Raw genomic sequence first — 12862 nt, forward strand, 5'->3', positions numbered from 1 at the left:
GTCATTGTGACTTTATTATTGTCAAAAGAATGGGTAACACTTTATAATAACGTTCAGTTGTAAGTCATTTATAAGTGATTAGTTAATGATGAAATAATCATTTACAAAACATTGACAAATGATTAATAAGTGATATGCTAACAATTTGTGTATGTTTTGTTAATCCATTTACAAGTCAATTACAAGTTAATTTACAAGTGCTTAGTTAATGATGAACAAAACGTGACTATCTGTTTATAAATGATTAATAAGTGAAAGCACAAAAATGCAATTATTCTAAAACTATTTTATTTTTTTAAATAAATAATAAATTATTTGCTGTCAAGTGAATAACCGTGTAAACCCTTTCTCTCATCAGCACAGACGTGTGTTCTGTGTGGAGTGTGTGGGATCTAGTGATAATGTGAACCAGTTTTACCCTCCACTGAAGATCACATTAGGTGCACAGCGCTAAAATACTCCATGTGTTTACCATCTTTACCCCCACCAGTCAGCCCTTACATTGCAGTACACACAACACATATTCAAAACCTGTTGTATAAACACATGAATAAATCATTTACAAATATTTCTGCATCCCCTAATCTAAAGTGTAAACTATTCATCAGTTGTAAATGTTTTACAAACCTGCTAGTTACAGGTTGTGTGTGTATACACACTGGTGGAGAAAGATCTATGAATGATGAGTAAAACATTTACAACTGATGAATTGTTTACACTTTAGAATAGGAGAGGCAGAAAGATTTGTAAATGATTTATTCATTATGTGATCTTTAATGAAGGATAAACATTTCAATGATTGACATTTTAATTATTTATAATTGATTAATAACATATTAACTAGTAACTTATTAACCAGTGACTAAGGATCTGTTTGATTATTTCATGATATTCTGTTTTTTTAAAGATAGCTTACGACAGATTCGTAAATTGTTAGCATATTACTTCATTTGTAAACGTATAGTGATGTTTTGTAAATTATTAGTTCATCATTATCTAATCACTTGTAAATGATTTATAACTTAATCTACAAAGCATAGATAAAAATAGTAACATATTACTTATTAATCGTTTATGAATGCATAATCATTTTTTTTGTAAATTATTAGTTAATTATTAACTAATTACTTGTAAATTACTTGTAAATGAATTAACAAAATATACAGAAATTATTAGCATATCACTTACTAATCTTTTATAAATGTTTTGTAAATGTTTATTTCATCATTAACTAATTGCTTATAAATTACTTACAACTGAACGTTATTATAAAGTGTTACCAAAGAATGACATGAATGCAGCATTTCCAGTGTCACCTTCATTCATGAACCACAGAGAAACTGAAACACACAGAAGAAGAACATATTTCAGCATACTGGTTTGGGAGTCACGTGTTTGTTTTAATTTGCACTCTATGACACAAATAATAATTGTATTTAGTTATTAATAATAGTTATTATTCCAGGAAATATTTTGCTTGCTAAAACAGAGCATTTTGTATGAATTAGGCTACAGCATTGTTGTATTTTATTATCGCATTATATGGATCAAATGTCTACGACGTCTATTCTGATATTCTGTGGACAGCGATATACAGACACATTTACTTTGCTTTTTCTTAATTAGACTGCACATGTGTTTAATCTGATGCAATGCCATGTTATTTAAATTGTACTTGCCCTCTGCTGCCCTCAAGAGGCTTTATTGAGCATTTAATTATTTGTACCATAACCCTAACTCTAACTGTCCATGTGACCAAAGCGCTGTTGACAAACTCTTGGTGGTACACAGACAAAAGCATTAAATGAGAGAGAGAGAGAGAGAGAGAGAGAGAGAGAGAGAGAGAGAGAGTTTCTAAAAAGGGGAAACGTGCGTGATACCAGGCCTCCTTTAAGACCAAGCTGCAATCTCTGCAAAGTTTCTTAAACATTCAGTTTCAAGTAATCTCACATATTATTCATACTCATGCATTTTTTAATTGTTGTATTGTGTTTGTTTATTTTTACAGCCATTATTTTTTTTTTTTTTCCTTTTTTCATGTTGGTAAATTTTCACCTCACCTCTTACAGTAGCAAAATGGTGGCGTTACCACGTCTACCAACAAAGGCACATAAAAGTCACTTAGCAGAAACTGTTAACTCTTATTTGTGTATATATACGTAAGATCATGAGGTGTGTAAGCGGCGAATTACAAATTCGAACCTAAAACGGACCATAATTGTAACAGGAAAAAAAAAAAAGCTGTAAGTGTTTGTACAGTCATATAAAATAAAATAATATATAATATAATATAATATAATATAATATAATATAATATAATATATATATGATTTAGCATCCTGTACAGATTGTTATGAGAGTTGTCATCAGAGGATTTTATATGACAGATAGGTTTCTGTTACTGCAAATATCTGGGAATTTACTGTCATTTTTAGTTAATGAAATGATTATGATGGTGGGTGTTAGATGTTGAAAAAAAAAAAAAAAAACTGTCTACAATGTGGTCAGAGCAAACTTGACTTCCTCTGGTTTCTGCTTGAGAGCTGCAGTAGACTACATTATAAATGTTGTGGGGAGGGAACCAGGTTTCATTAGACTCAACAGTTTTACTCAAGCAAGAAAATGAAGATCATTCAGCTTCAGCTCTGTAAGTCCATTATATGTTATGAATGTATTTACATATGCTTTGTCATAATTGTTTTATGTTAAAGATTTGCAGTGATTTTAAGTGGCTATTGTATTAATTATGATGTTTGTTTGTTTGTTTGTTTGTTTAAATAGATGTATTAATCTGTTGTCAAGTTGCAGTGTCAGATCTACTAACTGATTTGGGATCAAATGTGATCATAAACTGTGATCTTGATGAAAATGAGGTTCATTGGATTTTACTAAAAACAGCAGATCCTCCAACACTGATTCTACGGTCATTCCCAGCACCAAGATCACCTTTTTACTATAATAAAACATTCAAAAAGAAATATTCAGTGCAGTTTAAACATCGTCTGGTTATAAATAATGTGACTGTTGATGAATTAGGAGTTTATTACTGTATGAACACAGGAACACCTCCAAAACTCAGCAACAGCACCAGAATATACATCACTGGTGAGTTCATTTGATTAATTATATTGATGCTCACTATCAATATTTTCTCTTATTTATTTATAAGTATTTTACTTCTTTAGTTTTTGGAACCACATAATAACATAGAACACTTACTGGTTACTCTACACAGAGTTACATTTGTTATAGATATTTATTTTACTTCAACAAAAGTGCAGTCATTGTGCTCCAGATGTCAGCAGCTGTTACAATATCAGATGGACACTTTTTTTTTTACAGAACCAGTTCAACAAAATAAATGTCACAATAATACAGTGGGGAATAATACTGTGCAGCATCAGACACAATGGCAGATTATTATTATCATCATATCTGGTCTGATGAACGGGCTGCTGATCATTGTGGTGATCGGTAAGTTATCAATATGATGCTGGTCTTTTGGCTATAATTTTGGTATTTTAGTTGACTTTTCTAAATAATTTAAAAATAATATTACATCTTATAGTATATACTGAATCTAAATTTACTGTTCCAATTTTAGGACTAGTAAAGTTTTTCGTTGTTGGAAATAAAAGAACTTCAGAAAGAGCACAGCAACTCACCACTGATCTACAGCAGACACAAGTTACAGAACAGCACCAGGACCAATTACAGGTAAAAAAAATCAAAATAAATAAATAAAAATAAAAATAAATAAATGAAATAAAATAATTACTGTGGGTCTTAATAATAATTTAGGATTCCTGCTGACCTTTTACTTAAACAGTATCCTATAGTTTAATTAATTGATACATTAATTTTGATCCAGCTACAGTTTATATTGTTTTCTTCATTTTTCTTTCAGTACGCTGAAGTGGATTTTTCCAAGGTGCGTAGAAATATTCGGCCGAGCCAAGCTAACAGCACCTATGCTGCACTAAAGCCACCAAGACATAACACATGAATATAACTGCTTGTTTTGTTGCTTGTAGTTCATGCAACTCTCAAACCACTTGACCACAAACTGTTTGGCAGTTTTGCTAATAGATTTAACTCACATTAACCAAATTAACATTGTTTAGATCAGGGGGGTTTTAAACGACAAAAGGCCTGCCGGGGGATCCATGGGAAAGGAAAAAAAGAGTAAAAATAAAAGTGTCAGTAAGTGTCATTAGATATCTTTTAATCGGTCGTGTATAAATCAATCTGTGCAAATAGCAAACAGTATCAGCTTAAAAGTTTATGCGCTTGCATTTTTAAAGTGCTTGTATTGAGAAAAAAATTGCATAAATACTTTCTGAGTGGAAAACATTTTATTTTGTATTTTGAATGTACATTGTTTTAAACTCATGTTTAAGAAAATAATATTTAACATTCAAGTCTACAGTAGTTTTTAATATACTGTAAATAGTATATGATTTGTGTAAATTGACATTTGAGTTGAGTTGACTTTTTAACAATTTAACCTTTTAGTTTCAATCTGTATTCTTACTAAGTTGATACTGCATATTGAATAAATATACATTTTTGGTTTGTTTGTTTGTGCTTTTTTGTGAATAATGAATAGCCTGAAAAATCAGCAATGATATTACTACCTGTTTCTCCATAATGGTATTATACTTTTTCATGTAAAGCATGTATTTTCATGTATTGTTTAAGCAATAAAAAAAGTCAATGCAGTTTCAACATTTATGACTGTATGAACACAGACACACATTAAGCATTATTGTCAGATTAATTCATAAATGAATGATAAATAAAAACAGAAAAGAAAATCAAATCCTAAGTTTTGTTAGAAACTTGTGTCGGTCACACCTCAAATGTTTACTTCCATCGCAACATTACTGATGTCATATTTTTATTTTATATATAATATATTAAACAGCTGGCTTTATTTTCAACTGAAGTCAACCAAAGTGCTCAACCAAAACCATAAATATGTTCTGCTGCATTCAGTACGTGACAGCTAGTGAAAAACAGGGTCGCTCACCTTTGTCTAGACTGGAGGTTTAACCATGAACTGAGTGCAGTATTTTTTTTTTTTTCAGTACGTTTATACATTTATCTCAGTTCTCACAGTTGTCTTAACCTCAAATGGAAAAAAAAACAGCATTGCTTTATGACTGCTTTGTTTGTATACTAGGCCTACGGTCTATATTTAGTGCTTGCCAAGTGTTTAATGCATGCAAAGCACCTTCACACTTGATGCTGAAGTTTATTTTGCTGTGAATGTCCAACGGTTAATAATCTGCAAGTGTCAAAGCAGCTTCGTATAAGTCTAGAGTCAATCTCAGAGGCTTCGACAAAATAAATGCTTTTACAAAGTCGTATTTATGCTTAAACTAGGCCTTATGAGAAAAAGCATGCATACCAATTATTATTGTTATTAGTGTTCTCTTTAATTTAGTAAATCTCCTCTGTATATGCTGCTGTAGGTATGTGATTTTAATTTGTATTAGTAAATTCATCTGCTCCTAAAGTCAAGTGCATGTTTGTTAGATTTTCTGTGGCTTGATAGTACATGAAATAATAAATAAAACATGTTTGTTAAGGCATGAAATCAGAAGAAAACTCAACCAATGACTGAACAAATCGAATCTTTTCAATTCTGTTGTGAGAAACTGGCATCACACTGTATGGCTCTTCATTCTGTAACCCAGATTTGTTTCCTCTATGCAGTTACCCAGCAAACATCTCTTTCTGACTGGAAACACCACAGAGCTTTAGATGACACCTTAACCACACAGAAAAGAGTTGAACGCACACTTGCAGCACTCTTATATATTCATTCTATTGTTGATTTAAATCAACCTTGTACGTGTTTATGCAAATGTAGAGTAGAAAAACAATTAAGTCATTCTTCTTTCATTACACGACAGATCGTAATGCTTCTGTTATGACAGTTAACGTTATATTTTGGACATTTGGTGGTAGTCTTTTCTTTTTAATTATCTGTATCAGAGCTCTTCTGCTGCCCTCTGCAGGTCATTCGTGATAGTTCAGAGTATATCACAAACAGTGAAAAATGTGATTTATGTGATGTGCATTAAAAAATGTAAAGACATGTTTAAGCAGTTTTTTTTTAATGTAAGGTTTTAAGTGAAGGAATGTGGATGTTTTTGTGACTGAAATTACACTTTTTCTGACAAAATGAGTAACTCAAGAAAATGCAGAGGAAATACAGTACATATTCTTTTATATTTTGTTCGTGTGTTTGATTTCATAACGTAGATGGTGTATCTGAGATGCACGGCAGATATTAACAGGTCAAATAATCACAATGGACAAGGTCGGGTGGGGGCACAATAATAAAATAAAACTTATTTGATTAGGGAAAATTATCAACCGATCTCCTTTCGTTAATCATTGGGTAGTTTGCAGAGTCATGATGCCATTGTTCAATATTTTATATGTGTGATCCTGGACCACAAAACCTGTCTTAAGTCGCATGGTTATATTTGTAGCAATATCCAACAATACATCAAAACTTAATTTTTGATTAGTAATATGTATTGCTAAGAATTTGGACAACTTTAATGGCGAAATTCTTAATATTTTTTATTGCTTGCTTACTTACTTACTTACTTACTTACTTATTTATTTTCAGATTTTCAAATAGTTGTATGTCGGCCAAATATTTGCATATCCTTGTAAAGCATACATCAGTGGAAAGCTTATTTATTTAACTTTCAGATGTATATCTCAATTTCGAAAAAAAAAATACCCTTATGACTGGTTTTGTGGTACTTACCACATCCTCCACTAATTTTCTACATGAGGTCTTCCCTGAATATTACTCGCCCTGGAGTACACGCCCCCTTGACTCCACCCCCATGTCAAAACAATGCCAGAAAGTGAGATGCGCAGAATAAATTAGTAGATATGGCCAAGGAAAATATGTGCAAAATCATGCTTTTACTCTGTTTCATTTATATTTTGCGATTCTTTATTTTTGTTTGCAAAACTTATTTTCTTCTTGCAATATTTATTTATTTATTTATTTATTTATTTATTGCAGTTCTTTATTTTTGTTTGCAAATTTATTTTGCACATTTATGTTTTCTCAATACTTTCATTTTAGTTTTCAAAATCAAATTTCCTTTTGCAATACTTCACCGTGGATCGTTTGCCCCATTTTGAGGGGGCCATCTTTAACTTACACTGTAAAATCTAATTAGTTGGGCTTACTTAAAAAAAGCATGCAAACCGATTGCCTTAAAAAAACTAAGTAAAGTGAAATAGGAATAGTATGTTGTAGTGACAAATGCTTAGTTATAGTTTACTTACACGAGAGTTCTAGTAACTAAAAAAGAACTGTAGGGGTGCTTAATCATTTACTTTAGGCTTACACTTGACTTAGTATAGCTACTCACTGACTCCCAGAGTGCATTGCGGCATGAATAAATTATGCAATTGGTTTGTTTTACTGTTGTTGTTTTTATTTGCTAATTTTATTTACTGACTTGTGTCAGTAGTAACACAACAAAAAGAGAAAATAAAATAATATAATGGTTATTGTCACAATTAATAAAAATAAATAAAATTGAATTGTTACCATTGTTGTGATTCACGTGCTGAATGTTGAAGTCTGTGACTTGAGCACGTTACCACACCTATTAAAGGACTGTCTCAACCCAGTAAAGTTTTGCAAGGTGTTTATGAAGAACAATAAAATTGTGAAAGATCATTAATAAATATAAAATATACATTCGTTAAAGAATTAAAAGATTTAGCTAATCAAAATATCAGAATTAGAGGGTTACCTTCTAAAAGCAACCAACTTATTACCTTTCTTCCCTTGAAATCAAAAAATGATGACTTCATGTTGCATTGCTGCATCAATAGGAAAAAAATTATAATAAGAAAAGCAAAGTTCCAAATCCCCAACCAAACGGAACATTAATCACTATAATGGTAAGTAAAAAATAAATAAATAAAATAAGATACACAAACAACATTTTACGAAAATCAACATCAATTTATGAAGTCAGCTTGTGATGTTCTCTCAAATATATAGTTGTATTGAAACAACATTCAAGATGACTTTGGGAAATGAGTGAAGGTAACTAGTGAAAAATAACCGCAGATTAACAATTGCCACCTCAAAAAAAAATTATTTTCTTCTTCTGTTGTTATTTTGCAAATTAGCAACATATTAGTGCACTGCTGCCTCTCACTGGTTTATTAATGTCATTGGTTCCTTTGTGGCTACTTGAATATTTTAAGTAAGCGTCACTCAAAGTAGTAAGTAAACTGTTTTACTCGCTTGAAAGTAGCTGTAACTTAATAAAACCTAGTAAGTATAGCAACTAAGTAGCAACTAAGTAAAGATAACTAATTATATCTAAGTAAGGTAAACTATTGGATTTTACAGTGTAACAGTTCATAAAAAAATTAAATAAAATACCTTCCCCCATCTTACCCTACATATGAGATTCAGTTGATTGGACATGATTTGGAAAGACACACACCTGTCTGTATAAGGTCCCACATTTAACAGTGCACGTCAAAGCACAAACAAAGCCATAAAGTCTAAGAAATTGTCTGTAGACCTCTGAAACAGGATTGTAGTTAAAGGCACATGACAGCCCACCTGGAGTTTGCCAAAAGGCACCTGAAAGACTCCCAGACAATGAGAAACAAAATTCTCTAGTCTGATGAACCAAAGATTTAACTCTTTGGCCTGAATACCAAGTGTCATATCTGGAAGAAAACAGGCACTGCTCATCACCTGTCCAATACCATCCCTACAGTGAAGCGTGGTGGTGACAGCATGATGATTCAGGGATGTTTTTCAATGGCATGAACTGGAAGATTATAGTCAGGATCGAGGGAAAGATGAATGCAGCAATGTACAGAGACATCCTTGATGAAAACCTGTTTAATAATCAGTGTTGGGCAGTAACACATTACTTTGTAATGCGTTACTGTAATTTGATTATTTTTTTAGTAACAGAGTAATTTAACACGTTAAAATTTCCAAATTAGTAATTAGAGTATAGTTACACGCATGTGTTACCGCTGCGTTACATAATTGCTGACAGAATGTGATTTATCATGTAGATTATAAAAAGGGTGTTGGCTAGCACACACAACGTCCTTTACCTGAGAACTACTTTGACTGGAAAGCACCTGTGAGGCGGATTCTACCAATGAAAACATAGTCAGCATGGAGAGAGGAAAGCACGCGTTCTGTAGCTGGAAATACAATCATTATTTTTAGTTTATTTCTGTCAAAGGCAAAAACATTATTGTGCACTAAAAATAAAAATGCAATTACAATTCCCAACTGCTAGACTGCAATTGTAGCCCTATGGAGACATGACTACTAGCAACGTGAGACTTAAAAGTTAGTAGAGATCACTCAAAGCCACTATCCACCTTATTTTTCCCATAAGAGTGGGTGCAGCCATTTTTAAATTTTTTGTGTCTGGCTTCCGGTCTCATCCACTTCCAGCTATTTTTAAATGCACAAAAAGCTTGTTTTGCTGCTTGATATTGCAAACTGGTGTGTCTCACCATATTATTTTAATGTATTCTCTTATGAACACACTATTTTGTAGTGCAAACTGTTTTACTGTTTACTGCACTTCGATATTGTTCTCGTTATTTCCCTATGGCGGATTATGAACCGGACGTCTAACACATTACCAGAAAACAGCTTACTTCCACATTGAAAAGATAAGGTAGATATGGCAGGCCTGCAACCATTAGCCAAAAAGCGCAATGGCTAAAGCTAACGCTTCCGATCTGGCAGTATGTGGGAAAGGAGACCAGAGGCCGTTTTTTGTTTTGAATGGATGTCAGTGGAGGAGAGGCTGTACTACGCTGAAACAAACAACTTTTTAGAGGAAACTGAAATCATTTAATGAATCGACCGCCTATCTGCTGATCTTCAACATGTTTTACACTAAACAACACTTTCAGATTGAACTATTTTTAGAGTTTAACACAAAAAAAATGTTGTTTTATAAGAGAAGCCGCTGACTTTTTGCGACAGGTGGGATTCAGCTTATGGCACTTCTCATTCATTCCTATGATATCCATAAACGGCGATTGGGTGTCACACAACTCTGAATGAAATTCAATGACGTTAAGGATGTAATGTGATTGGTTATTAAGGGACATGTGATCCAAGTTGACCGTTATCAAAAGAATGTGATAATGCAATTAAATCTCGAAATAAAGCTTTTGAAGTGTTAAAAAAGAATCATAGTTTTTATAACTTTATTGAATATAAAAGGAAGCAAGTCAATGTTATGAGAATCATTAAAAATACAAAAAAAAGAAAAAAAAAAAAAAAGAAAAGTTTTGTAACACAGTGGAAAGGGAAACAGAAATCAGTCAAGTATGGGGAATGATAAAAAGAATGAATGGGATAAAAAGAGAATTTGGGTATCCAAAATTAAGGGATGGCGTTAGAACAGCTGTAAAAGATGAAGAGAAAGCAGAAATGCTGATGAAAATTTTTGTGCATATTAGTGAAGAGGGAAAAAGAGGAAGGGAAAGGATGTCGGAGCAGGATAAAGAGCTAATACAGAATGAGGAATATAATGATGACCAACTAAATATGACATTTACGAAGGCAGAGTTAAATCGATCTCTTAGGAAAACCAAGAAATCAGCTCCAGGTATGGATCAGAATTGCTATTTAATGATAAGTCATCTCAGTGAATTATCCAAGGATGTTTTGTTAAAAATGTACAATAAAATTTGGGAGGAAGGAAAATTACCACAAAGTTGGAAGGAGGCGCTGATAGTACCAATATGTATACCAAGATTGTACAAATCCAGGCAATTATAGACCTTTTGCTTTGACGTCTAACATTCATAAAATAATGGAAAAAATGGTGAATGAAAGGTTAATGTATTATGTGGAAAGTTTTTTTTTTTTTTTTTTTTTTTCAAATATCAGAGTAGTTTTAGGAGAGGGTGGAATACTATGGATCCGGCTGTGTGTTTAGAACACGAAATGAAAAGCTCAAATAAATAGAGAAAGTGTAGAGAGCGTCTCCTTTGATATAGAGAAAGTGTTCGATATGATGTGGAGAGAAGGGCTGTTAATCAAATTATGTAAATTAGGTATCAAAGGTCAAATGTATAGATGGATCATGAATTTTTTTTTTCTTTATCAGGGAGAGCAACAGAAGTGAGAGTAGGAAACAGTTATTCATAAAAGTTTGTGATTGAAAATGGTACTCCACAAGGAAGTATAGTGAGTCCTTTATTATTTTCCATTATGATAAATGATGTATTTTAGGATTTGGATAATGGGCTGGGATTCTCGCTCTTTGCTGATGATGGTGCAGTTTGAAGTTGAAGTTGAAGAATGGTCTTATAAATGGGGTTTTAAATTTTCAGTAGAAAAAACAAACATATATATATATTTTTTTTTTACAAGGAAAAAAATTGCAAATAAGGTAAAACTAAAATTATATAATCAAGAACTGGAAAGAGTGAAACATTTTAAGTTTTTAGGGATATGGTTTGATGAAAGAGTTACTTGGGCAGTACATATTCAGAATATAGTGAACAAATATAAGAAAATAATAAATACAATGAGATGTTTAGTTGGTAGTGAATGGGGGGCAGATAGGATGGCATTAAAGCTCATGTACTGTGGATTGGTTAGGTGTGTTAGATTATGGTTGCGTGGTGTATGGATCAGCATAAGAGATATGGAGACATCTCTTAGAAAGCTAGATCATATACAGTATCAGGTATTGAGATTATGCTCAGGAGCTATAAAAACTACACCAATTACAGCATTACAGGTTGAAATGGGGGAAATGTCATTAGAAATGAGAAGGGTACAGTTATCAGTAAATTACTGTGTCCCAGAGTCAAGAGCATCCAACACTAGAAACTTTACAGCCCTGTTGGGAAAAGAGAGGAGGAAAAAAAAGTTTTGGTTGGACAGTAATACAGAGAGCAACAGAACTTAAAGTTAATCAATTGAATGTTAGTCCAACTGTTCCACTACCAGTATATGAGTATAAACTGCTGTATCAGTGGACTTGCATGTATCCACACACATGAGGATGAACAGACAAGGAAACAAGACACCCCCCACAAACAGATCTATCACCGAGACATATGTACTGCTGCTGCTTCAAAGAGCCATGTGAACCACATGCATTACTATCTATGTGTGCCTGGGCTACCACGCAGACCGGCTTAACGCTAGTGGGCTATGGCTATGTGTGCCTGGGCTACCACACTAGTGGCCTTTGACCAGTGTTGGGGAAAGTTACTTTTAAAAGTAATGCGTTACAATTTTACTCCCTGAAAAAGTAACTAATTATGTTACTTAGTTACTTTTTATGGAAAGTAATGTGTTACAAGACTTGGATATTTTCTTAGAAATTCAAAAGTAATGTGTTACTTTACAAGTTACTTGAAAAAAGTAATATTATTATGTAACTCGCATTACTTGTAATGTGCTACCCCCAACACTACATACCACGTAATTTCAAAATAGGTGCCCTTGGTTATGAAATACTTACAGTATAAATGCCTTATAATTTTGCAGGTTATTACCTCCTTATTCCCCAAAATGTTGCATATTGTTCCCTTATACCTACGAGTAGATACTGTGGAGGTACTCTAATTACAAACAGGTACACTGTAAATTCTGTTTAATTACGTGGTACATTGCGGGCTGTAATCTAAAGTGTTACCAAATAATTAAATGAACAAATAAATAAATAAATAAATAAAGGTTTAATTTCAAGGCTTCAGTCATTTTTGACCATGAAAAAGCCAGATGTGGCCCCTAAACTAGGCCAGAGGGCTATATACATACACACACATTATATTA

Source organism: Labeo rohita, unplaced genomic scaffold (assembly GCF_022985175.1).
Source record: "Labeo rohita strain BAU-BD-2019 unplaced genomic scaffold, IGBB_LRoh.1.0 scaffold_71, whole genome shotgun sequence".
Classification (NCBI taxonomy): domain Eukaryota; kingdom Metazoa; phylum Chordata; class Actinopteri; order Cypriniformes; family Cyprinidae; genus Labeo; species Labeo rohita.